This window comes from Chlorocebus sabaeus, chromosome 10, assembly GCF_047675955.1.
Source record: "Chlorocebus sabaeus isolate Y175 chromosome 10, mChlSab1.0.hap1, whole genome shotgun sequence".
NCBI classification, from domain to species: Eukaryota; Metazoa; Chordata; class Mammalia; order Primates; family Cercopithecidae; genus Chlorocebus; species Chlorocebus sabaeus.
The window spans coordinates 90,282,075-90,288,138 of record NC_132913.1 but is presented as its reverse complement, the minus strand read 5'-3'; the positions used below and the strand labels follow the sequence as shown (position 1 = coordinate 90,288,138).

Sequence of the window (6,064 nt, the reverse complement as noted above, 5' to 3'; positions counted from 1 at the left end):
GTATAGCTTGCTACACCCCTAGACTGTCTGATACAGCCTGTTGCTCCTAGGCTATAAACCTGTATAGCATGTTCCTGTACTGAATATGGGAGGCAACTGTAACACAATGGTATTTATGTATCTAAACAAAGGAAAGGTTTGCTCAGTGGCAAACCATGGCTGTGACATCACTAGACAATAGGATTTTCTCTGCTCCATTATAATCTTTTTAAAAATAGGTTTCTTTTTTTAAATTTTACTTTAAATTCTGGGATACATGTGCAGAACATACAGGTTTGTTACATAGGTATACATGTGTCATGGTGGTTTGCTACACCTATCAACCCGTCATCTAGGTTTTAAGCCCTGCATGAATTAGACATTTGTCCTAATGCTCTCCCACCCCTTTCTCCCAACCCCTGACAGGCCCCAGTGTGTGATGTTCCCCTCCCTGTGTCCATGTGTTCTCATTGTTCAACTCCCACTTATGAGTGAGAACATGCAGTGTTTGGTTTTCTGTTCCAGTGTTAATTTGCTGAGTATGATGGTTTCCAGCTTCGTCCATGTCCCTGCAAAGGACATGAACTCATTCTTTTTTAATGGCTGTATAGTATTCCATGTTGTGTATGTGCCTCATTTTCTTTATCCAGTCTATCATTGATGGGCATTTGGGTTGGTTCCAAGTCTTTGCTATTGTAAATAGTGCTACAGTAAACGTATGTGTGCATGTGTCTTTGTAGTAGAATGATTTATAATCCTTTGGGTATATACCCAATAATGGGTCAAATGGTATTTCTGGTTCTAGATCTTTGAGGAATCGCCACACTGTCTTCCACAATGGTCCAACTAATTTATACTCCCACTAACAGGGTAAAAGCATTCCTATTTCTCTACATCCTCTCCAGCCTCTGTTGTTTCCTGACTTTTTAATGATCACCATTCTAACTGGCATGAGATAGTATCTCATTGTGGTGTTGATTTGAATTTCTCTAGTGACCAGTTGATGAGCTTTTTTCCATTTGTTTATTGGCCACATAAATGTCTTTTGGGAAGTGTCTGTTCACATCCTTTGCCCACTCTTTGATGGGGTTTTTTTTTCCTTGTAAATTTGTTTAAGTTCCTTGTAGATTCTGGATATTAGACCTTTGTCAGAAGGATAGATTGCAAAAATTTTCTCCCATTCTGTAGGTTGCCTGTTCACTCCAATGATAGTTTCTTTTGCTGTGCAGAGGCTCTTTAGTTTAATTAGATCCCATTTGTCAATTTTGACTTTTGTTGCCATTGCTTTTGGTGTTTTCGTCATGAAGTATTTGCTCATTCCTATGTCCTGAATGTTATTGCCTAGGTTTTCTTCTACGGTGTTTATGGTTTTAGGTCTTACATTTAAGTCTTTAATCCATCTTGAGTTAATTTTTGTATAAGGTGTGAGGAAGGGGTCCAGTTTCTATTTTCTGCATATGGTTAGCCAGTTTCCCCAGCACCATTTATTAAACAGGGACTCCTTTCCCCATTGCTTGTTTTTGTCAGGCTTGTCGAAGATCAGATGGTTGTAGATGTGTGGTATTATTTCTGAGGTCTCTGTTCTGTTCTATTAGTCTACATATCTTTTTTGGTACTATGCTGTTTTGGTTACTGTAGACTTGTAGTATAGTTCAAAGTCAAGTGGCATGATACCTCTAGCTTTGTTCTTTTTGCTTAGGATTGTCTTGACTATATAGGCTCTTTTTTGGTTCCATATGAAATTTAAAGTAGTTTTTTCTAATTCTGTGAAGAAAGTCCATGGTAGCTTGATGGGAATAGCACTGAATCTATAAATTACTTTGGGCAGTATGGCCATTTTCATGATATTGATTCCTCCTATCCGTGAGCATGGAATGTCTTTCCATTTGTTTGTGTCCTCTCTTGTTTCCTTGAGCAGTGGTTTGTAGTTCTCCTTGAAGAGGTCCTTCACATCCCTCGTAACTTGTATTCCTAGGTATTTTATTTTCTTTGTAGCACCTGTGAATGGGAGTTCACTCATGGTTTGGCTCTCTGCTTGTCTATTATATAGACAATTATATTATATATGTGTATAGGAATGCTTGTGATTTTTGCACATTTTGTATCCTGAGATTTTGCTGAAGTTGCTTATCAGCTTAAGGAGTTTTTGGGCTGAGACGATGGAGTTTTCTAAATACACAATCATATCATCTGTAAACAGAGATAAGTTGACTCCCTCTCTTCCTATTTGAATACCCTTTCTTTCTTTTGCCTGATTGCCCTGGCCAGAACTTCCAATACTATGTTGAATAGGAGTAATGAGAGTGGGCATCCTTATCTTGTGCTGGTTTTCAAAGGAAATGCTTCCAGCTTTTGCCCATTTAGTATGATACTGGTTATGGGTTTGTTGTAAGTAGCTTTTATTATTTTGAGATATGTTCCCTCAATACCTAGTTTATTGAGAGTTTTTAGCATGAAGGGGTGTTGAATTTTATCGAAGGCCTTTTCTGCATCTATTGAGATAAATCATGTGGTTTTTGTCATTGGTTCTGTTTATGTGATGGATTATGTTTATTGATTTGCGTATGGTGAACCAATCTTTCATCCCAAGGATGAAGCAGATCATGGTGGATAAGCTTTTTGATGTGCTGCTGGATTCAGTTTGTCAGTATTTTATTGAGGATTTTTGGCATCGATGTTCATCAGGGATATTGGCCTGAAATTTTCTTCTTTTGTTGTGCCAGGTTTTGGTATCAGGGTTATGCTGGCCTCATAGAATGAGTTAGGGAGGAGTTCCTCTTTTTCTTTTTCCTCCTTTTTTTTTTTTTCTTGAGACAGAGTCTCGCTTTGTCTCCCTGGCTGGAGTGCAGTGGTGCAATCTCAGCTCACTGCAACCTCCACCTCTCGGGTTCAACCAGTTCTCTGCCTCAGCCTCCTGAGTAGCTGGGATTCTAGTCACCCGCCACCATGCCCAGCTAATTTTTGTATTAGTAGAGACGGGGTTTCTCCATATTGGCCAGGCTGGTCTTGAACTCCTGACCTTGTGATCTGTCTACCTTGGCTTCCCAAAGTGCTGGGGTTACAGGCATGAGCCACTGCGCCTGGCTGAGTCCCTCTTTTTCTGTTGTTTGGAGTAGTTTCAGAAGGAATGGTACCAGCTCCTCTTTGTGCCTCTGGTAGAATTAGGCTCTGAATCCGTCTGGTCCTAGGCTTTTTTTTGGTTGGTAGGCTATTAATTACTGCCTCAATTTCAGAACTTGTTATTGGAAGGCCAGGCGCAGTGGCTCATGGTTATTGGTCTATTCAGGAATTCGACTTCTTACTGGTTTAGTCTTGGGAGGGTGTATGTGTTCAGGAATTTATCCATTTCCTCTAGATTTTCTAGTTTATTTCCATAGAGGTGTTTGTAGTATTCTGTGATGGTAGTTTGTTTTTCTTTAAGATCGGTGGTGATATCCCTTTATTATTTTTTATTGTGTCTATTTGATTCTTTTTTCATCTTTATTAGTCTGGCTAGTGGTCTATTTTGTTAATCTTTTTAAAAAACAAGCTCCTGGATTCATTGATTTTTTTGGAGGGTTTTTTGTGTCTCTATCTCCTTCAGTTCTGCTCTGATCTTAGTTATTTCTTGTCTTCTGCTAGCTTTTGAATTTGTTTGCTCTTGCTTCTTTAGTTCTTTTAATTGTGATGTTAGGGTGTCAATTTTAGATCTTTCCCTCATTCTGATGTGGGTATTTAGTGCTATAAATTTCCTTCTTAACACTGCTTTAGCTGTGTCCCAGAGATTCTGGTACGTTGTGTCTTCGTTCTCATTGGTTTCAAAGAACTTCTTTATTTCTGCTCTAAGTTCGTTATTTGCCCAGCAGTCGTTCAGGAGCAGGTTGTTTAGTTTCCATGTAGTTGCACGGTTTTGAGTGAGTTTCTTTTTTGAGGCATGTAGTTGCACGGTTTTGAGTGAGTTTATTTTTTGAGACCTCTGCCTCCTGGGTTCAAGCAATTCTCCTGCCTTAACTTCCCAAGTAGCTGGGACTACAGGCGCCCACCACCACGCCTGGCCAATTTTTGTATTTTTAGTAGAGACGGGGTTTCACCATATTGGCCAGGCTGGTCTCAAACTTCTGACCTTGTAATCCACCCGCCTTGGCCTCCCAGAGTGCTGGGACTACAGGCCTGAGCCACTGTACCCGGCCTCGAGTGAGTTTCTTAATCCTGAGTTCTAATTTCATTGCACTATGGTCTGAGACTGTTATGATTTCTGTTCTTTTGCATTTGCTGAGGAATGTTTTATTTCCATTTATGTGGTTGATTTTAGAATCAGTGCTATGTGGCACTGAGAAGAATATATATTCTATTGATTTGGGGAGGAGAGTTCTGTAGATGTCTATTAGGTCCACTTGGTCCAGAGCTGAGTTCAAGTCCTGAATATCCTTGTTAATTTTCTGTCTCGTTGATCTGTCTCATATTGACAGTGGGGTGTTAAAGTCTCCCACTATTATTGTGTAGGAGTCTAAGTCTCTTTGTAGGTCTCTAGGAACTTGTTTTATGAATCTGGTTGTTCTTGTATTGGGTGCATATATATTTAGGATAGTTAGCTCTTCTTGTTGCATTGATCCCTTTACCATTATGTAATGTCCTTCTTTGTCATTTTTGATCTTTGTTGGTTTAAAGTCCGTTTTATCAGAAAGTAGGATTGCATCCCCTGACCTTTCTCTCTGGCTGCCCTTAACATTTTTTCCTTCGTTTCACCTTGGAGAACCTGACGATTATGTGTCTTGGGGTTGCTCTTCTCGAGGAGTATCTTAAGTGGTATTCTCTGTATTTCCTGAATTTGAATGTCAACCTGTCTTGCTAGATTGGAGAAGTTCTCCTGGATAATATCCTGAAATATGTTTTCCAACTTGGTTCCATTCTCCCCGTCACTTTCGGGTACACCAATCAATCATAGGTTTGGTCTTTTCACATAGTCCCATATTTCTTGGGGGCTTTGTTCATTCCTTTTCATTCATTCTTCTCTAATTTTGTCTTCATGCCTTATTTCAGTAAGTTGATCTTCAATTTCTAATATCCTTTCTTCTGCTTGATTGATTCAGCTATTGGTATTTGTGAATGCTTCATGAAGTTCTCGTGCTGTGTTTTTCAGCTCCATCAGGTCATTTATGTTCTTATCTAAACTGGTTATTCTAGTTAGCAGTTCCTGTAACCTTTTATCAAGGTTCTTAGCTTCCTTGCATTGGGTTAGAACATGCTCCTTTAGCTCAGAGGAATTTGTTACTATCCACCTTCTGAAGCCTACTGCTGTCAATTCGTCAAACTCATTCTCCATCCAGTTTTGTGCCCTTGCTGGAGAGGAGTTGTCATCATTTGGAGGAGAAGAGGCACTCTGTTTTTTGGAATTTTCAGCATTTTTGTGCTGTTTTTTCCTCATCTTGGTGGATTTATCTCCCTTTGATCTTTGAGACTGATGACCTTTGGATGGGGTTTTTGTGTGTGGGGGGTCCTTTTTGTTGATGTTGATGTTACTGCTTTCTGTTTGTTAGGTTTTCTTCTAACAGGCCCCTCTTCTGCAGGTCTGCTACGGTTTGCTGCAGGTCTACTCCATACCCTGTTTGCCTGGGTATCACCAGCAGAGGCTGCAGAACAGCAAATATTGCTGCCTACTCCTTCCTCTGAAAGCTTTGTCCCAGAGGGGCACTGGCCTGATGCCAGCTGGAGCTCTCCTGTAGGTGGTGCCTGTTGACCCCTGCTAGGAAGTGTCTTCCAGTCAGGAAGCATGGGGGTCTGGGACCCACTTGAGGAGGCTGTCTGTCCCCCAGCAGAGCTCAATTGCTGTGCTGGGAGAATCCTTCTTGTCAGGATCAGATGCTCTCTTCAGAGCCGACAGGCAGGAACATTTTAAGTCTGTGAAGCTGTGCCCGCAGCTGCCCCTTACCCCAGGTGCTCTGTCCCAGGGAGATGGGAGTTTTATCTAAAAGCCCCTGACTGGGGCTGCTGCCTTTCTTTCAGAGATGCCCTGCCTGGTAAGGAGGAGTCTAGAGAGGCAGTTTGACCATAGCCACTTTGCTACACTGTGGTGAGTTCTGCCCAGTCCAAACTGCCCGGCCTCCTT

At 41.0% G+C, this 6,064-nt stretch overlaps 1 protein-coding gene across 11 annotated transcripts in view; it reads left to right on the top strand.

The window, feature by feature from the left end:
- The window catches only part of ICA1L (islet cell autoantigen 1 like), a 97,288-nt gene that overhangs the window by 13,486 nt on the left and 77,738 nt on the right, over positions 1-6,064 (top strand). The window lies entirely within an intron of this gene.